Below are 21,446 nucleotides of genomic sequence, written 5' to 3'. Positions count from 1 at the left end.
ATGCTATTCCTATTCACTTAAAAGACAAGACACCAAGACACTTTTTTTTGCATTTGTTTCTCAGACCATGCAAATCCAATCTTCTTGTTAGGACAAAGAAACCGTGCAAGTGGATATTAAGGATAAAGGAACTGATGTGTTGCTGGTTATTGGTTTAGTCCGGGGTTTGAGCTCTGCCAATGGCCACAGCCACTGTATTGGACACAAGAAAACCTGTAGCTAGCAGCTGGGGCTATAGCAGGCACCAAGAGATGGTTTTGTTTTTTTCTTTCCCCGTCTAGTCCGCACTCCTAATTATTTAAAGATTGAACTGTGTCTTAAAGCAGGAGGGTTCATCAACTCCCCAAACTCTTGGCCTTCACTGAAATAGGAAACCTTTTATAGCTGCTAACAGATTTAGGATTGCTAGTATGTATTTAATAAACAAATAAACAAACAAAACAAAAAGAGGAAAAAAAAGTACCTCTGGTAATACCAATGGAAATGCATTTCCAGCTGTTGAGTACTGCTGCCTGACTGCTTCACCCTTGGGGAATGGGTTCCACTGTTGGTGTTTTCAGGACATACAAGCAGAAAAACAACTTGCTGCTTCAGTTTCTGGTTTAGCTCTGATTTGTTGGTTATTCTGATTCTACTTGCAAAGCAAACATAGAGTGGTGCAGGTATTGTATTCTGACAGTAAATGCAAGGAGGTGGGGAGTGTGCAGCCGTGCTGGTGTGTGCCCAGGCATATTCTTGCCTTTTGAATCCAAACTGACTCTCCCAGCGCAGTAAGAAATGTGTAGGTAAGTCACCTCCTTCCCTGGATGAAACTCAAACCCCATTGTTTTTCTCTGAGCTTTCCCGGTTGCCTCTTTGTCCCGCTCCAGGACGACCGAGGAACCCCAGTATGCCACTGATGCGGAGGAATGTCAGCCTCCCACTTGCTTTTTCCATTTCCCGCTGTTGTTGCTCTCTCACCTTTCCTGTCATCTCATGCTTCTGTGATGCCTTAGGTCTTCAGGATATTCCTCCTGAAATCGCTTTCCAAGATGTGTTTATGTCACAACATCTTCTTGGCTGGCAGTATGTTAAAAATTAATCAAAACCGAGCTGTTACAGCTATGGGCTAACCTAGCATTGAGCTTCGGAGCCTTCTGGCAGTCAGATAGCACATGTGCACATCTGTGCTTGCAGCCTTCGGAGACTTTGGGCTTAGATCCAACTAAGGTGGATCATGTGCGCGCAGTCTTGTTAGCTGCTTAATTGTGCTGCTGTTTCCCGTTTTTTTTTTTGTTTTTTTTTTTCTTCCCAGAATTTAAGTTCCTCTGTCTTGCAATGGAAATAACAACCTTATGGATTAAATCAGACTTGTGAGCGTGTAGGCTCTGGGTGTAGCATGCAGAGTTCTGGGTGTGGTGATACGATAAGCTACGAAGCTGATCATCCTTGTCATTCCATAGAACTGCACATCATATGTGGGGTCCCTCGGGGCCTTGCTGAGGAGGCGCTCACACTGAAAACTGATTTTGACTTCACCAAGTAGTGGGGGAAAAACGATGAAGCCTCATCGAATACACATGTAATTAGTAAACAGATGTTTCATATTGATCTAACTTTTGAAATGCATTAAAGATTTCTAAACGTCATGTGTCTTACTTTTAAAACTACTGCATGGTCATCATTTGTACTGAAAGCCTTAAAATACTTTTTGTGGAATATAATTAAAGTTGTTTTTTTTTAAATGATGATTAGGATTTTCAGAAACAGCACAATTATATGAGGGTAGCAGTTCAAATATAACTTGATTCTGTAACTTCCATTTTGGTTTAAGACTTGAAAATCTAATGGTGGGAAGGTTTTTTTTTTTCTTTTTTTTTTTCTTTTTACCTTTTTATTTTAAAGCTGGTGATCCTGACTGCAGTGGTGTCCCCTTTCTGAAAAGGTATATGGCAGACCTTAAAATCAAAATCATTTTTCAGTCTGGCATAATAATATGAAAGAGAAGATTGTCATTTACTTCACTTGGAAGTGCGGTATGCCGAGTGCTCTATTTCTCTGTTTTTCAGCAACTTTGGTGTTAAAAGATTGTGCCTGAAGGAATTTTACATTTTTGCCCTTGATGATTTGCTGCCAGATATTGAGGGGACGTCACATGTGAAGGGATTAACAGAGGACGGAGCAAGATAAAGCCATATCTGAGCAGGCAGTACTTTTCATGGGTATTGATTCTTCCGGGATGTCTTTTAACGGCAGTGGATAAGTAGTACAGGTCTAGAGCTGATCAGACATATTGCATGCCTTTAAAGAAAGAGAATGTCTGACAGACACTTACAGGAAAGGGAACCTTGACTGGAAATATTGGTGGTGCTGTTCAATGTACTGTTAGGTTTATATGCAGAGTTGTGCTTAAAATGCTGCTGCTTTATATGTTTTTGGCTGGTGCTACGGTTGGGTAATAGACTCACAGAAATGTGGATAGCGAGTGAACGTAATTTCTGCTGCTTATTACGTCTGGAATAAAAAATGTAATAAGATTTTTCTTCATTAAGATTGTATGTAGCAAGTAGGTTTGGTTTTCTGTGTTAAGAATGTGCAGAAGCTGGGTGTAGATTGTAATGTTAGATTATGTTTTCTTGTTTTGGCTCTGTTTTTTTTTAGTTGGAGTTTTCAGTGATGAAGAAGTGCTGCCGTGTCTTTAGCCAACACTTAAATTGACTCTGAATTCGTCCCCATCCCCTGCACCCAGCTGGGCTCTTCAAAATGGTACATAGGTCTTGATTCTTCATTTGAACTTGCTGGTGTTGATGCTGGGATTAAACTGCAGCATCTCTTTTTTTTTTTTTTTTTTTTCCTCCTTTAAAAACCTGGTAAATGTAGTTTTAAGAGCTCCATGCTGGATCTCACAATTGCAGGATTTGAGCTGGATTGTTTAAACAAAAAAACAACAAAAACTGGAAGTCTGCAATTTTTCTGTGTTGTTGTTTTTACGTTGATTTAATGGCAGTCATGATAAGGTGTGATTTATGTGGAGTTTGTAGCATAGACTTTGCTGTGGATTTCTACAAGCAGAATTTTAGAGGGCTTAGAAGTGTTTGTAGGAGTTAGATAATGGTGGTATTTGGTGCTGTGCCCTGGCTGAAATATGCAGCACATGAAGTAAAGATACTGAGATATCTGGTCTCCTACTTGGGGCTGGACTGAATGGGACAGCAGTGCTGCTCGCCTTTCAGGTGCATCCATTAAATCTGTTCTCCGTGTAGCCCAAATGTAAGGGCTAAAATCAAGGTAAATACTTTTGCAGGTTTTGTTGACTATTGAAATAAATCTCATGTATTTCTATGAATGTACTTACTTGCAGCGCGATCCCTTCTTGAGAACCATCATGAGTATGATTTCCTTCCCACTGAGGATGTTTCTTTCAGTACTGACAACTGTGCTCTAAATATTTGGTGAAACCCAGCAGATTCATGCTCCATCAGGCAAACCTGTTTCCAAATCCATTCGAGGCACGGTAACTTGTCCAGAATGTTAATGCAAACACTTTTAGTTTCTTCCTTCCTTCAACTTCTGTCACGCTGCTGATGTAAAAATAACTATTTGTGTTTAAATTTGAACAAATGTTTCATTTTGCTCGTCTCCAAATTTAGGAGCTCCTCCTAAAGCTCTCTTCTGCAAAGTGAGCTTGTAGATGGTCAGGACCTGGCTGTTCGGGGCTGCATGTGCGGACTCGGCTGACATATGGCCAGGGTAGCTGAGGGTCTGCTGCCTCTGAAGGCAGCAGTGTCTTTGTTATGAGTACTGGCTTTGGGGGTATATTAACTTTGTTATGAGTACTGGGTTTGGAGGGTTGTTTATCAGTGTCTTGTCAGGAAAAAAAGATTCTTCAGAGTTCGTGGGGATTCAGTATATTCCCTTGTGATTACGTCCAGTTTTGCAAGAATATTGGTATTTATGTTGCTGAAGTCTGGGTCGTAAGTGTGCATAGAGATCTGTAACAGCTGTGTAAAGAACCAAGCTCAGAGATCCTTGCAAGTCATGTCGCAAGTTTTCTCTGTGTCCAAATGTTGCTTAATCGTTAAATTATTTTAAAATTGTTTGAGGATATAGATAGTAAACTAACGTCATATTTAACATCTAGGGTGCCCAGCAGTTAATTACTTTCTTTAACATATCAATATTATTAGATAAAAGCCGTGCTATTCTAAGCTGTTTTTCTGCTGTCTTTTCCACTCTCTAATTACAAGCTTGATATGGATTTTATCATCTAGGTGGCATGATGGACTTTGGTCAATAACAGCAGGAAATGACAGGGACAAGCTCTCACTCTGTGCTACACCCTCTGTTCCACTGTGAAAATAAATGTAGGGACAAACCCTTTTCTCTTTCAGTTTTTTTTTTTCCCTCCCCCTCTTTGTCAGATGGGTGAGAGTTCATTGCAATGGGAATCAGTTCAACAGGCTCCACTTAGAGTTCTCCCTGTGAAGGACATGAATAGATCTAGGAAAAACTAGATTTCTTTGAACTTGGAAGATTTTGTTTTATATGAAACTGTAGGAGACGGGGAAAACCGCAGCAGTCAAAGGTATCTGTCATTCTGGTGAATGTACAATGGTATATAATCAGTGGCTTAGGGGGATACATATATGCTTTGAGGGTAGTGGGAAAAGTAACTTGCTGGATCCTGAAGAATAGGAAGATTTGGGTTCTGTAAAGGAAAGGAGCTTTACAATGACTGTATTAAATGGGAAACGCTCCCAAGTGCTGACTCCCTGCACCAGTTCTCGGGGTCTCGCTGGGAGTCCAAGTGGTAGCAGAGGTTGTCTTCGCATCGTGTGACTGCTCATCAGTGCTAGCAGAAGAGAAGCATTTTCTGCTGCGTTTCTGCTGCAGATCACCAGTGCTTCACTGGTGTTGCAGGAAGCTCCTAATTGTTAATGTTGTTAGGAATGCTTTTTTTCTTCTTCCCTCCCTTCCCTCTTACATTGCGAGCCTGAGTTACTACTGTGCTGGCAGATAGCATACTTGGCACCGACAGTAAAGGCAACACTAGAAAGATTTGTATTTAAGGAATCTGCAAGATGTATGTCAGAAGGTTTCTTTAGCTGGGAGCTGGTGCTTGGTGGAGTTCCGTCTGTTTGTACTGAATAAACTGGCGTTTGAGTCCTCAGAAGACCACAGATCTCTTCTGCTGGAAAAAGTGGGTGTTGTAGGAAACTCTAGATATAGCCATGCTAATTCTCGTAAATCTCTCAGCTTCTTTCCATGCCCCTAAACATAGGGTTTGCAATCCCTAATGGGGTATGAAGACACCGCATTGAAGTGGCTTTACTTGGCACTGGATTAAGACATTCTGGGGCCTTGAGCCGTAACACAACTTGGTTCTGGCACCGTCACTGCGCTGCAGTTCTTGGCAGAGGGCTCCTCTTATCATATAAGTGGAGTTAGGAGCTTTTTATCCTGCTAGGACTAATAGCAACACCATATCTTCACCTCAGAGCAGCAGGGGCACATATGCATGGGGCAGCACACTAAGTATTACCTGCCCCCCCCCCCTTTTTTTTTTTGAAAAGAACTGTTTTATCCTTTGTAGTTACCTAAGTATTTATGGGTTCCACCCAAAACAGTTGGGTTTGGGTTGATGAGGTTACTGAGGGGTAAGATGCTGCTCATGTGACTATTGTTTCAGCTTTTTCTGCCATTAGGCAACCTACATTTTGCATTTAATCACTTTACAGTTTTTAATCAGGAGAGCTAGAAGCTCGCCCTGTCTTAAGTACTGACTTACACTGTATAATTTAAACAAGTGAAGCTTTAGATGTTAGTATACAGGACTTGCACTTTAATCTAACTGTGGATCAGCCACCTTTGAATTGAGCCTTGAGGTAATGCTTTTTGGTCTTTGTCAGCTCAGTTGGACTTCTGACAGCTATTGAGAAAGCTGGAGAAGAGGGTTGGCTTTGTTTCCTCTGATCTGTTGAAGCTTTTTGTCTCTTACCTCATCTGGGGCAGTTGAGGACTTTATTTGGAGTCGGGGGGGAGGAAAGGATTTGAACTGACTGGAAAACACTGCTGGACTTGGGGGGCTCTGTTTTAAGGCTGCCCAGCAGTTGAGGTTGGATCTAGGTCAGCTTGTTACAGGTAAGACAGCTCTTTGCATGAAGAACGGGGTCTGTTAATGTTCTGGATAACCTCTAAGGTTTTAACTTGATGTAGAAGTTTGCTTTCCTTCCCATAGCCTGGGTCATGTTCATAAATGTTGTTGTGGTTGGGTTCCCTGTGTGGCAGCGCTGGGGGAAGACTGGGGGAGGCACTGAGTTTAAATCAGACAAAGAGTCTGTGGGATATTTTTGTTCCAGGTGTTAGGAGCGGGGAGCAGTTCCAGCTGGTCATGTCCTTGTCGTCAGTGTCACTATATGTATGCATTCTTAGTTTTGAATGTTTTTAATGTAATGCAGCCTGACAGAGGTGGGTCTGTGGAACGACACAGGTGCTGAGGACGCTGCACCTGCCCTGTGAGTGTCTGAAGGGCTTTCACATTCGGTCAGCGTGAGGTGGGCCTGGCGGACCCAGTGCCTGTCAGCCGCTGTTGTATGCTCGGAGCTCTCCTCAAACACCTTTTCAGGTTTCATCTCCTCAGGAGGAGCTCAGCTTGTGTGCCCCGAGCCTGACGGAGCCACAAACCAAGATGCATAGGGTGAGCCCGTCTGGGAGACACCTCGCAGGAGCTCTGGGCCAGGGCACCGGCGCGTATGGCGGCACCTCACTGTCAGCCCTGTGTGGCAGGGTGAGGCGGTTGGGCCAAGTGGCAAGGCTCAAACTGAGTCTTAGCTGGGGTTCTCTGCCCAGGTCTGTGAAAAGAGTGGCAGAGGGTGGGTAGATTCTGTATCCAAAATGTATGTACCTGTGGGGACAAAATGAAGTAGTGAGCCTTCTGCGCTGTTGAAGGCCTAGGGGTGTGAGGTGGACTGCAGTCGGCAGAGTGGTGTGGGCTGGCTTTAGTCTCTCGTGCAAGATGCTCTTGTCAGTGCTCATCACATTGACCTCTTGTTGATATGTGAACTTGACTGAGTCGAGCTCCGGCAGCCCTTGACAAGCGAGCCCCTGTTGAGGAGGCTGTTTGGCCAGCCCTGATAGCACAGTGGTCTCTAACAGCTCACAGCAGCTTTAGTGCCGTCAGTAGCCCCAGGAGCTCCCACAGCAAATGATGTTGTTTGAAAGGCCCCGTGAAAATGCTGCTGATTTTTTTACTTTGTGACTTGATTAACACTTTTCCTAAAAACTGGAATGTTTCATAAAGGTGTCTGCCCAGGGTTTGCTTACCAAGTTTGCGGCTTATACAACGATAATGTTTTCAAAATCCATGTCTTTATTGCATTCATATTGGGGCAGGAGGGAGGAAGTTGCTGTTAGAGTTGAAGTGTTAACTGTGTGACCGAAGTTAATCTTTTGGTGGTGATCCTGGCAAAGGCTATTGTGTTTTGTTTGTTTGTTTTCCCTTTAGCTTCATTAGCAGTTTGTTGTAGTCTCTCTTCTCTTTTTCACTCTCTTACCCATACTTCCCTTTGCTGCTAAGAAAGGAGATGTGTATATGTATATTTTAATCCTGATGTCAAAGGGAGTTAACTCTGGTTTAGATAGAAGATACCAAAATGTGCTGAAAAGCCACAAAAAGAAATAGGAAGTTTTGCTTTGAGTTAAGTATTTGCTCTCTTATTAGAGCATTGCAGCCCACTTGTTGGTCTTGATTACAGCATCTGAATTCTTTACCCCCTCCCCCATGAGGGGAAACAATTTTGGGATATCACTGATGGCCACTTCACCTTTAAAGCTCCAGCCTCATGTACTTACTTACACATCTCAGATTACATTTAAAAAAAAAAAAAAAAAAAAAAGGAAATGTAATTCGACTAATTTTTTTTCTCTCTTTGCTAGAGACAGCCAGCACCTTACAGGCTCAGGAAAAAGACCACTTCCCCATTTATTTATACATCTGATGTTTTTGTTTTAAATAGTGTGCAAGGTTACTTTAACCTTATTCCTGATGGGTGAATGCTTTTTAGTAGGTTTCTAGGTTGTAGGTAACTGAAGTTTCCTGAATTTCATCCAGGTAAGTCAGTGAAGTACCTAGACATGTTGTGAGAGTCTTACGGCTGTTTTGGTTGTAAACACCTGCGCATGGTAGAGGTTTGTACTTCTATTATTTGCAATATTTGCAATTGAATATTTGCAAACCCTGAGGTTGTAGGTAAATGTTATCTCCTCTTCGTTAGTTTATATTTAACCCCTCTAAAATATGCTCTAAATTAAGGTTACTTTTAGTGCAGTTCTGTGTCAATCCACCAGATGACACTTGGTGCTTAAAGATGAAAAGAAGATGGATGGTTTTGTATTAAGAATGCTCTAGTCCTTAATTGATTTAAGAAAAAGAATCAGGGCATTTTATTTCCAGAATATTTTCTTGGAACTTGTAAAATCTTCAGTGTGAGTATCAAAAATGCTTATATGCTATAGTTGTGCTTTTCCTGATGGCTGTAAGAAAAGGAGATTGAGGGGAGATTTTTTTTTTCAATGAAGGCTTTGAATAAAATTAAGTACAGAAGATAAAAAATCATAATCAACTTCTGATGAACTGATATGAAAAACAGTACTCATGTTGAATGTGCGGTTGATAGGAGCAAAGACAGACACTGTAGGTTGTGAACTTGTGCTGTTCAGCTCTTCAGAAGAGGAGTGCTTTTGTGATCCTGGTCTGTGTGTAGGTTTTACCACAATAGTGATGGTAATTACAAGTATGTAAAAGGTTCAGGACAGCACTGTCAGTGCGACGCCTTCCTGAAAGCATACCTGTCCATGCTGTGACGGGAAACCAAGGACGGGTTGTTCTGTTTTATGCCTGTGTGGAGGTGAGCTCATTGCTCAGCAGTCGTGTGATAAACCTGAGGATCAAAGTCCACATACATCTCCTGCATGCTCTTTTTGTGTGTATAGAAGACAGTAGGCTAATGAGCCAGAAAACTTGGCTGTAGCAATATTTGGTTTCTAAGTAAATAAAACAAAGTGGTGTAAAGAGTTTTTGGTGATGGTTTTTGTAAATGCATGATTTTATATGAAGCAATCCCCCTTCTGCCAAAGAACTTGTTTTGTTGTAGATTTTTGTTCTCTTCATGTATTTTTGTTCACCCTTTGGTGAACACTACTCAAATGTTGTGCCTAATCAATAGGATCAATTACACCATGGTTTTGAAAGTAACATGCCTCACTGGTGTTTTAAATCCAAGTTTTGAAGATCAATGTTTTATTGATATTATCTTTCAAATAGTAACATTTAGGTAGCTAGCACATGAATTAAGTTTCTTTTCCTAATGGAAATATTAATCTGTGATTATGCCTTACCTGTTTTCCAAGGTAACTTATTTGTGTTTCCTTTTTTTATTTGCTAACCACCTGTTTGTGATTTCTCAGCAAGGTGTCTGCTCTGAGGCCCTCTGTCTCGGGAAGCACTTGGCTTCGCATGACTGTGACCTGGTGAGGTGGTTCAAGGGACTTTTTTCTCCAAGACACTTGACATTCTTGTTCCTCTTCTTTTACGGCCGTTTGTGCTGATTGAAGGAGTCCCAGTGGCCCCTTGTGTACATAAACATGTAACAGGGACATTTTCTTTGACACACGGGGGTGTGTTTAAGTACACTCCTGGTGTCGATGCCAGTATTTGGTAATTGTACTGGATCATTGACAAGAAATTAGCCATTTCCTGATGCTTTTTTTTTTTTTTTTTGCTAGTTAGAAAATACCAATTGATAATAGCTGATGCAATTCCTTTGAAACCCTTAGGAGATAAACACTGGGAATCCAAGGTGCAGCTGAGCAGGACTGTGCTGGGAGCCCCTGAGCAGAGGCGCCCAGCAGAGCGGGCACCGGAGCAGCACCTGGCGTGGCTTCACTGCAGGGACATCGAGATTGCAGACAGCAGGGAGTGCTTGTGGTCCTGAGCAACCGGTGCTTTGTTGTGCTCCTTGAAATTGCCATTTCTAACGCGTGGTTGTAAAGTCTGAAGAACGTAGGGTTTTCTGGGGAAATGTTGAAGTCTGAAATTCAGTGTTTTTTTTCTTAGGTTTTATTAAAAAGAAATAAAATCTGATAAACCTTGCCTACCTCGTCAATTTTAATTTCATATAACTTATTACTCTGTCTCTGGACAACTAGGAGAGGGCAAAAAAGCTGCAGTACATGAGAAGCAAAGGGGAATGATACTTTTTGCTGAAGATCTGGGAATCATCTGCTTAGCAGATGTTTAAGTCTTGCGTAAATTCTGCTTATAGATGTGTGTGAGCGTAGCTCATGGATTTATGTACAATCTTGATGTAATGATTGAGTTCCTCTGAAAAAATCCACGACCAGTTAGTGACATTGCAGTATATATGTTGGCAAGTCCACCTGTGTTTGAAATCTGTCTCAGCATTAGTCTTGGGAAAGTCGATGGGTCGTTTTCATTAGGGGACTCTCGCTCAGGAATTCAGTTCAGTCTGCATAGTTGGAAAGATTGTGTTGCTTGTCTGTTCACTACTGCTAATTTTAAGGAGCTGCAGATTGATGCTACGTGGCCCACCCAGTAGGTTTCCACTGCTTTTTTTTTTTTTTTTTCCTAAGTTGTAGAGAATGCAGAAAAAACTTGGTAAAATGCCCTTGGATATTGACCTAGCACTGCGATAGGTTTCTTCCTCGTTTATTGTAGGAAAAGAAGGAGGAAAAAAAAGGGAGGGAGAGAAGACTGGACAAAAATAGAAGGTTGCAGTGAACGCTAGCCAAACAATCTAGCTAAACGCTCATGCTAAAATCCTGCAGGTAGGATGTGAAGCAGTGCGGTTACACGTGGAGCTGGAGGCTCCTTCCACAATGAAAAAAATGAGCAATGGTTTGTTTATGGTTGCAGGATTCAAGGTCACTTTTCCAAGGCTACAATTCTCCTTTCTCTAGGTGATATAGGTTGGCTTTAGCCCAAGCAGAAGTTCGTATGTTGCCTTGTTCGGTCCAGGGGGTAGTCGACTGGACTGTCAGGGTCCCCCTGCTCAGATGAGGCAGAATTACCTAAACACAGCTTGGAAAGCTCCTAAATGCCAGGAAGGACAAATATTAAGGCTTGTGTTTGGAACATTGGCAAAGTTGAATTTAATAATTGTTAGCCTTTGTAATTTAAATTTCAGTTTCCCTTTGTCTTTTATCCTATGCACAGATTAAAAACACATCTTGCATCTCTGCCCCTTTCACTTCCTTCACCCCTATACCTGGGCAGTATATTAAAATAGAGGAATTCTATGTCTAAGCTCTACAAAGCTCAACTGGCATGAAATAGTTTACAGGACATTTGCAGTATTCCCTGCTGCCCTCCCCCTTCCCTCTCCATCTGTTAGCCAATCCTTTGTTTTTCACTTTTGCTCTTTTTTATTCTCTTGTACTGCTTATGGTCAACCCTTTGTTACTCTCTTCGTCAGTTTTGTCTCAAAAGAACATAAAACAATTATACGGAAAACATAAAGCACTAATTCTAAGACTTAAGCCTAACTTATAAATTGTGCTCAAATGAGGTTTGAAATCAGGTGGTGGGAGTTTATGCATCCCTAATTAGAAGCAAAGCTAAGCGAGCATGACAAATGTATTGATGATAAACCTCAGCCCTGATTAAACGTCTGTTGAAGCTCAACTTAGTAAATTACAGCAGATTATTGCTGCCTGAGATGCAGATACTGGGGGCTTCTGGAGTTCTGGAGGGGTTGCATCGCCCTGCCTTTGTGGGAGCAGCAACAGCAGTCCTCTGCACAAGGCTCGCTGCAAGAGCAAAGAAAGTCCTTTGTCCATTTTATAATCAAGCCAGATTTTTACTTTAAAGTGATCCAGAATCTTTTCAAGGTGTACTACTGAAGGCGTAAAACTTCTTTTTCTTTTTGATTAAAGAGAATCTCAACCAATCCTGAAGGCAGCCAGAAGGCTGTAAATTTCCCGGGGCAACAAAATAGTTAGCTTAGATGAACTTGAGCTTACTTGTGCAGAAAATCGTGTTTTACAGGTTGGAGAAGAGTGCAGCAGGACAGCAGTCACAAGGTGGTTCAATGAAACTCTGGATTATAACTGTTGCAAATAACCCGGGGGCACGGGTAATTTGTTAGACTCCACGGAGTACACGTTTTCTCACTGTGGGAAACCTGGGTATTTCTTGAATAGGTGTTTTGCCTCTCTCTCTGCTTCACTTGTGCCCTACTTTTTTCAGTCCAATAGGTCCAAGTTGCTTTGTGTTTTGTTTTGCAGCCGGTACAGTAGTTTTCCACCTTTTCCACACAGGGATCCTCTTTTTCACATCCACTTAGCAGTATGGAAAGATATTTCCTCGAGAAAATAGGTTTTTCCAGCCAAGAATGTGTTGCCAAATGTTTGTCTAAAGCATGTCATTAGTATGGACGAAACAAATGATAACCAGCCCAAATCCAAACCTCTTGGCAGCAAGCTGGAACAAAGAACTCTTTTGACTCTCTTGTGCCAGACATTTAAACCCATGCAAGAGCCCGTGCTTAGAAGAACAACATTGAAAATAGAAGCCCTGGGTGCCATAAAATAGGCAAGTTGCTGCAAGACAAGAGGGCCTGGTAACTTTATTCCTCGAGCCAGGATGTAGTTTCATGGCTATTTGAAAAAAGTACGAGAACAAAAGTAAATCCTCCTGCAAGTACTGGGCTTGTTCTGGGTCCAACGCGTCTCAGGCTGGTCTCTGGTGGTGCAGCAGTGCCCCTCCGAACAGCTCGGCCTCCTGTAAGGCGGCTGCAAAGCAGCAGCTGGCAAAAATCAGCGAACTCAGTCTGTTGGTTTGTGTTTCCTTTGTCTGGTTCTCCTAAGCAAAAACCTGCTAAATCTCAGCTGGGAGGTGATTGAATTTCAGTAATTGATACATTATTCCATGTCAATAGGAGCGTTGCTTCATAAAGTGCTCTGGGGTTTTTGGGGAAAAAGTCTTTTGTATAAAGCTTGTCATTAAGCCTGATTAATTACAATTGAACACATTCCAGAATCCAGGATGAAGGCTCTAGAAACTGCAGACTTGTGCTGATCACAGTTTTACAGATCTTTGTGTGAGCAGTGATTTTTGGTTGATAAAACACAGAAACCGATGGGAATGCCCAGCTTGTTTGTTTGGTTTTGTTTTTTCCTTTGTATCAGTACAGCTTTAACTTCTGCCTTGGTTTAGCAATATGTGCTGGTTTGCCATGCCAGGCAAGTGTGCTGCTGCGTGTTCCTGGCAGGGAAACCAGGTCATTTGTACCTCTTAAGCCTGGTAGAGAAATGAGCAATTGAGTGAATTGTAGCCTTTCTCTTTACAGTGAAGGAAAAAGTGAAGGAGGAAAACAAAAAAGACTTTTGCTTTGTTTTATGTGGAAGTGTACACACGTACAGATAATTGCAAAAAGCCCTGAATGCAGGAGCTTCTGTCATATATCAGGAGCAGTGGTCCAGACTAAAATTGTTAATATAATCACAGTCCCTTTGTTGCTGTGCAACTTTCCACAGTGCAATTTGTCTAGCACCAGTTCTGCAGTCCCAGAATCGATACGGAAGCAGAGCGAAGTGAAGGCAGGAGGCGCGCGGCTCCAGCTGGGTGTTTCGCAGAAGAAAGCAGCATCACATTCAGGCTGCCCCGGCGGGAGGTGTGAAAAACGCGGCCTGACACCCAGGGGGACACCGCTGCTGCGGGGCTCGCTCACCTCCGCTTCGCCAGCGCGGGGTTACCCGGCCCTGCAGCCGCTCCTCGGGGCTGCCCAGCACTGCCCAGCACTCCCACTGCTTTGGCCAAGGCTGCGGGATTCTTGGCTGGTGCTCGAGCATGAGAATTGGTCTCTCTTTGGAACATCACGTTTACATAGGCGTTCTTATAGAAGTACATAAAAGTTTCTGTTCTGCGTAACGTTACTTTGATAGAAGTCTGTGTATGAGCCCGGCTGCCTCTTTCCAGGTGTCTGTGGGTACCTTTAAAATCAATTCTAAATAGAGTTGTGATGGTAAACCCAACACTCCTACTTGTGAAGGACGAGACCCTTGAAACATCACGACTTGCAGGGCCAGCTGGGACTCACGGCTGCGGTGTAGCACGAAGGGGAAGCAAGTGCTTTGAAAGACTTCAAGTTTTGCTTGGAAGCTCTCATTTAGATCTTTTAAGGAGCGATTTCTTCGCAAATACACTTATTCTTCAGTACAGATGGATCTGTATGGCAGAATACTGCGGTCTCTTTACTTCTTGCATGCCATGCCATTCTGGCACTAAGTGCTTTGCATGGTGTCTGCTCTCCGTGTGCTCCTTGGCGTTTTTTTCCTGCAGGACTGCATATTCTGTTTCCATTGGAGCGTGACTAATGCACGGGTTTGATTTGTGCAGCGCTAGTGATGTTCTGCCAGTGCTTTAGCAGGGGATTCCCACAAGAATTTCCCTGCCTCCTGTGTGCCAGCGAGGAGCCTCGAAGATGCGTGCGCTTCATTCATTTTCTCTAGGGGTGGGCGGGCGGCGGCCCCCGATGCCTCCGGACGCCGCTGCCGGCCCATAGCCACTGCCGGAGGGGAGGCAGCCCCACCGCGGGGCCGGGTGGCCTACTGCTGGCCAGGAGCCCCTGCTCGAGCACTGCGCCTGCTGTGAAACCTTGGCAACACTGGTCGGTCTCTCTCTCTTTTTTTTTTTTCCTTTCATTTTCAAGCATTCTCTGTTTGGACTGTGAACAAAGGCTGTTTTTAGTAAGTATTTGTGCAGCGCCTAGCTTGCTGGGCTCTGCTTTCCTTTAGGATTGTTAGGTGCTTTTGCAGGAATAGTAAAATTAAAACCGGACGCTGGTCAGACAAGCTGCTATCAAAGTGCTCGCACCGAGAGCAAGGGCTGGTGCTCCACGTCCTGGGTCCGTGCAAAGCTCGAGGTAGTCCTGGCTTCTGAAGAACCTAGGGACTCTGCATTAGCACTGGCGATGGCTTACCTACACCATGCGTACGTGCATCTGCACCTAAAGGCAGAGATGCTTTCCCTCTGCTCCCCTTCCCTTCCGTGCCCTCCCCAGAGCTCAGGCACCCTTCCCCTATGTGCTGCCTCTCAGAGGTGAGTCCCAGCTGCGTCCAGCTCAGAGGGAGGTCGGGGACACCTTCTCCCTGCTTGTTGTCGTTGGGCTTTTGCTTTTATTTTCGTGCAGGGAGGATGAAGTGAGATCCTGCAGGACTCCTTGGCAGGAGCAAAGGAGCTTTAGAGCATGCGGCCTCTCACGGAGGTGTTCCCTTGCAGTTTGCTCCGTGAGCTGTTTTGGGAAAGATCCATAGACTAAGTGCCCCACTGCTTACTTGGCAAAACAAGTGGAAGTGTTGAGTCTTCACTGCTTGACTTTCTTTGTAATAGCCGGAGGATGTCAGAGCTTCACACCTGAGCAAAGACAGCGTGCTGCTCTCCTGCACTGTCTGCTGTGGAAGCAGTGTGTGGCTTTGGAAGAAAATTGTTTGCTGACATGTTGTTTGTGAATAACTATTCATTCCTATTGGTCCTAAAAAGATGATGCACAAAATTAATTGCAAAAAAATTACTATAACAGCAGCAAACTACCTCTTTGTAGGTTCCTAGTTATTAAAGGGAATGATTGTCAAGGTACCTAGACAATTCTCACATGGGTGTGTGTGCCTATAAATTAAAATATATATATAAAATTAACAAAGACTTGGCCTGGCTCATGCTCTTGCTAAAGCCATTCAGCGTTATGCACCATTCAAAGTATACAACTGCGTTTCCCTTTGCACAAAGGCTATCTTTGTTTTTTTTGTGTGAAGTCACGGTCTATTTAAAACTCTGTGTTTTAATAACGAGTTTCACTGGAAACTGGAGGAAATGAGTCCATGGGTTTTTGTCCTGATAAACCCAAATTGGAAATTGCAAAGTCAACTGTGGATAAATATGTGTGTCATACTTGATTGTTTCTTCTTTCCAGTTTTGTTCCTCTTTTCTAAATGCTTTAGAAGTAGCTATGAAGCTCACATGACTTCATACAAGTTTGGGAGTTCGTGAAAGTGCTACTGACTTTTAAAAAGTACGTGCTGGTCAAGTGAATGAAAGGAGAGTGGAAAAGGCGCTTCACACCTTTCATATTTTTCTGATACTTTTCATTTAATTGAACTTCCAGGGACCCCACCGTGCTTCTACCCTTCGCCCACTTCTCGCGGGCTCTGCTCTTGGCTCTCCGCTGACACTCCGAGGTGGTGTTTGTAGAGCAGAGCCTTCAGAGGACGTGCAGCCCTAGGTCTGAGCTCTATAATAAGGGTGTCCTGCTTCAGGTAGTCATCAGCACTGCCTTGAAGTACAGCTTGGGACTAGCTGTTTGTGCAACGAAATCTAAGTTATCGGATATGTGTTATAAAATGGATGCATCAAAGATTTTATAAAGACCCATTCATCAAGCTTAATAGCAGAATATATATATATATATTTAGTTTTAGAAGAAAAACTAGTAAATTTCAGTGTCTGAAGTTACTTGGGTACTTAACCTCCTCTTGACACCAGTTACACCCTACAAGTGTTTTAACTTCTCTTTTTTTTTCTTTTTATTCTTTTTTTCTGCAGGATCTGAAGGGGGAGCGTCTAAAATAAGCTGCAGAGATCCATATGACCAGGGCCATACTTTTCAGTTTAGTTTGTTATTGCCTAGGAAAGCAAAGGTTTGGCTCAGGGAGGTCATCTGGGCAATCGAGTTGTATGTGCGTTTACTACCGATTACCTAAGTCTCTTTACGGTCAGCATTCAATAGTTTAATTTCCCTCTATAAAAAATAAAACATGGCAAGTGCGGTACACTTGGTTTCAACCTTCAAGCCTGTGCTTTGTCCTTCAGAAAGGGAAAGCAGATCCTGAGGAAGAAGCTTCCTGGATGCTGTTAAGGCTTGGATGCTGTTAAGGCTTAGCTGCTGCCACCTGAACTCCCTAGCAGAAGGCTGGCTTGGCTCGGCGTGCAGGTGGCAAGGAAGCAGCGCCGCAGCTCCGCGCAGGGAGCCCTGGTGTCACGGTCTTGCACTGCAGGCCCCAGCCAGCGCCCCGCTGCATGCAGCAGTCCCCGAACAGTCACTCCCCTCCAGGTCTGAGAGGTTCAAATTGAGAAATGCGTATCTTGTGCAGAAATATAACCTGCTGAGTTCTCCCAGGAACCTATTTTGGCAGCAGAGTTGACTGACAGCAACACTAGTTGCATTTTCTCAAAATGTTTGTTTGTTGTTTTTTTTTTTTTCCAAAAATTTATCTTGCAACTGAGCAATGGTAAAAACCTGTTGCTGGCTTAATGCCACCAAAGCAACTTCAGGTTGGAATACTGATGCTTTAGAGTTGCAAATGCTCCTCTAGTAATTGCAGATTCAGGAAAAAAAAAAAGGCAAAACATTGTTTCATAAAGATTATTTTGGTTAACATTTTAATCCAGCCGTAGTTTCTAGTGTAGCATCTAGAAGCCTTACTAGTTAATTTTCTGCTAGTGTACAAAAAGGAAGTGCTGGCCATTAGCAGGGACAGGTTTTTAAATGCTGAAAACTGAAGGAGGATTTTGAAAAGTCACCTTTAAAAAAAAATATTAAAAAAAAAATAAATCACTTTACCTCCTTTCTAGTGCCTTGAATGGGGTTCCACGTATTCCGTGTGGAAAAACTGTGTGGCTCATGAAAAGCACACTGAATTGTCCGTCTGCTCACACTGTCAGCTTTGATCAGGACAAAATTATAACACGTTGCAAACTGCCAACTCTCCCTGAATGTAATGGATACCTCTGTGAATCTCCATTTCCATGCGCTGGTGTACCACTTGGCTCTTAGGTGCCTTTCTCGGGAAGCCGCGATGCGTTCACACGGTGCACTTGTGTAGCTCTCAGACAAGATGGTAATTTTTTGTGGTTATTTAAAAGTTATTAATATCTTTTAGCAGTGTTACTGTGTGGCTTGAGTGAGTCTGTTTGTTTTTTGCTTTTTTTTGGTGATTTTTCTGCACACAACTGCTGATGGTATGAACGCATAGCAACTCGTATGTCTGTATCTGATAGATAGGGTTGGGGCTAGGCAAACCGGCGGTGCTTGCCTTTGTTTCATTCAGAGGTGAATGCAGTTGTCAGAGTATTAAATAAGTGGTACACAAATATCAGGGATCTCCTTGTTCTCTTTTGCTGCGTACATGATTTGAAGCATTAGTTTATCCTTAACAAGGGCCTCTTTTTTTTAATTATATCTCTATTTTCTTCTTCCAGCAAGAGGTTATCAATAATCTACAAGCTAACAGCTGAGAGATTAATTCTTCATTTGAGAGTGAACAATTCTAATAAAAAGCTTCAAGCAGATTACAGAGTAATAACTAGCCATTCACTTGTCATTTTTGTTCCATTTATTCCTTCTCAATAAAAGAGTAAAGTCTGTTGTTTTTTTTTCCCCTTAGCTTTGCACATCTGATACCGTGCCCCGTTACTAGGAGACGTGGTATGATGCGAGCGTTAGTTTCCCGAAGCAGGGTGGTGTGAGCCACTTAATCGCAGGAGTGTGGGCTTGGGGGAGTCCATCGCTATTTCACTGTTACGGGGGTTGGAGCAGTAATGCTTTTTTATTTGTTCAGGGAGTCTTTGAAGAAACCTCCTGGCTATCGTTTCCAGACATACCTGGAAATATGTGATTTTTACATACATATATAAAAATATATATTCTTCGACTTCTGGTAATCGGAACACATGCTATTCCAGCTGTGCCTCAGTTGTTCCCTTTGTCTCCCCATGGCAGCCTACCTTTTACCAAAAAGAATAAAACACATCTGAGCTACTCCCATCTGAATTCCCCTGGGCTGACTGAGCTTCCTTGGTAGCCGACAGCGTGGCCTTTTAATCGGGTTTCCTGAGGAAGTGAGGTTTGTGCAGCCGTGCTGTCTGTCCCTCACCGCTCTCAGACTGCAAGCTCATTTCAAACCAGGTTGATGTAGGAGTGAAGGGTTCCGGAATACATGTTTTTTTTTTTTTTTTCCTTTCAGCCTTTCAAAAATCCGCTAGCCAAGCAGCCAGCTCCCTCGGGAGGAGGAGAAAAGCGGGCGAAGCCACTGGGTTGGCAGTAGCCAGCTGGGCAGCAGGCGCACGAGCAGCTCTAACCTGGCCCCATCCTGTGCCGGCCCCTGCTTGCCGGTGGCAGGAGAGGGGCACAGTGGAAACCTGGCTTCAGCGTTACAGGATGAGGGCAGAAACGTGCCAGCCCAGGCAGTGTCATGAGCCGCATGGCTTGCTGTAGCACCGATTTGTTCTGCAAGGCATCGACCCACGAGCTGCTGTGGTGCTTTTTGGGCTTCTGGCTCTTTGGGCGTTGAAGCCTTTTTAGCTCTTCCCCATCATTTCTTGTAACAGTTGTTATTTTATGATGTTTTGCTGTGTTTTTGTTGGAAGATCTAGTTCTGCTCTTCCTCAGGTTTGCTCAGAGATTGGGACTGTGCTTTGAGTAAAACTTTGCTGTTATCAGTTACAGAGACAGCGGCGGGGCAGCTGTGGGAGCACAGGAGAGCTCAGAGCAGCTCTGTGCCATCTGGGTACCATGTAATCAGCAAACATTCCTACGGTGATGCCATAGAATAAGTAAGACTTGCATTTTATTTGTATTAGGGCTTTTGATTTGTGGCATAGTACAGAAATGCTAAAATCATATTTGGCTGGGGAGGAACGTATGTACAAGTACACGGATTAGACAGTTTGCTGAGCTTCACAGGAAGATGGACTACCTTTCCTCTGGGCTTTCCCCATTCCTGTTCCAGCAGTCTGTCTTTCAGGAATCGTGTGTGTATAAATAAATACAATGTTACTTCATCTTCTGCTGTGAAATCATTTCACACTGAAATGTGAACGTTTCACATTTTGATACTTTTTTTTCCTTGAAGAAATGATGGTTTTGCACACGCTGCATAGCTGTAGTTTGTTGTCACCTCAACCTACGGCAGAGGTCGGTGCAGTGAGGGCAGTTGGAAGGGGACCAGGTTAGGGTATTTCTCCCAGCACCTCTCCTGTGGCCCCACAAGGGAGGGAGGCACCAGCCTGAGGGGCACTGAGCCCGCCATGGCATCTCCTTTTCCCCCACATGGGACCAAGGGGAGGAGGAGGGAGCTCCAGAGAGAAGGCAGCTGCTGCTGGGCTGGCTGGAGCAGCTGCGGGAGCAGCCCCAGCCTGGGTTTTCCTTACAGAAAGCCTCTGCAGCCAGACTGGGCTTTCCAGCCTCGTGCCCAGCTGGCTTCTCGCTTTTCTCACGGTGTCTTCACCTCAGCACGACTCTACAGCTGGCCTGTTCCCTTGTCTCCTTGCTTAACTTCCCCCTCGTTAAATTAGCCTCCTGGAAATGATAAGTAAATGCATCCTGGAATGTAGAGCGGTTCCCATTAGCTGCTGCTGTTACTGTGCCTGCAGTCCCACGCGGTCAGGGCTAGCACAGGGTTCGTGGGGGCCTTGGCAGAGGCTGGGGTGAGGGAAGGACTGGTGGGGGGCCGAGGTGGGGCTCTCAATGTAGTAACTGGTATTAAAGGACCTGCAGCAATTCCTGTGTGTTCAGAGACAGTGCCTGGGTACTTCTTAGCATGCGAGATTTGAAGACATTACTTTAGTAGTAGTTAATGGTGAGCTGATGTCTGTGGAAGTTGTTGGGTGGTTGCAGACATCGGCAGCGAGTGTAGCGTGCCAGCCCGAAGCATCGCACTGGTGTCACTGTGCGTACCGGCTGTGTTGCATGTGGCTGGCAGTTCTCCGTCTTTTTGCCTTCTGGACCTTTCCTGACCTCATCCTAATGATAACAACAGCGTTACAAGTTGTGTGTAGTGAAGATGATACGTACATGGGCCCTTATAAGTTCTACGTAGTAAAGATGGGCCCAACTTTGGCCCTGTATACACACCAGTATAATCAACCCAAAATGCTGACTCTTAACTTATTTTTAGGACATTAAACAATGCCATAAAACCATATTAATTGAATTATATTAGCCATCCTTGCTGGGATTTTAGTGCCAGGCTTCAGCCTACAGTGGCTTGTTCGGGCCACCCTTGGGTGGGCGCTCTCACAAGACCCCTGGCGCGAAGCAGGGCAGTCGGGGGCTCGCTGGAGGAGCAGCCAGTGTCGCGGTGTGCCTCAGCACTGACTCTGCCTGCTCTGCATTTACTTAGGGCTTCTTCTGGATTCCCCAAATGTCATTGGGGTGGTGTACTTCAAAATATTCCTGGTAATTGTCAGCACAGAAGTGCTACCTTGCGTTTTAACAATAAGCTGATGCTCCTTATCAAGTCGTCCTGAAATTAGTCAGCCTTGCTACAGCCTACTCTGCAACAGGTTCGTCCTTGTCAATGAATTTTTGATTGCAATTGAACATTAATTGCCATCTGTGCAAATTCCAGTATGTAAACAAAGTTCTTTCCCAATTCTTCGGCTCCTCTTTGGA

General features: G+C 43.9%; 1 protein-coding gene and 1 long non-coding RNA gene across 4 annotated transcripts in view; both read left to right on the top strand.

Annotated features, from left to right (window-relative positions):
* Positions 1-21,446, top strand: part of FGD3 (FYVE, RhoGEF and PH domain containing 3) — a 111,909-nt gene that overhangs the window by 8,038 nt on the left and 82,425 nt on the right. The window lies entirely within an intron of this gene.
* On the top strand, positions 2,061-7,787 carry LOC118253638 (uncharacterized). The gene is made up of 3 exons (XR_004780481.2): positions 2,061-2,201; positions 2,641-2,745; positions 3,341-7,787. It is a non-coding gene; the product is annotated as an uncharacterized LOC118253638 (long non-coding RNA).

The sequence above is a fragment of the Cygnus atratus genome, chromosome 10 (genome assembly GCF_013377495.2).
Source record: "Cygnus atratus isolate AKBS03 ecotype Queensland, Australia chromosome 10, CAtr_DNAZoo_HiC_assembly, whole genome shotgun sequence".
Taxonomy (NCBI): Eukaryota; Metazoa; Chordata; class Aves; order Anseriformes; family Anatidae; genus Cygnus; species Cygnus atratus.
The sequence above is the reverse complement of the archived record's forward strand: the minus strand, read 5'-3'. Positions and strand labels throughout refer to the sequence as shown.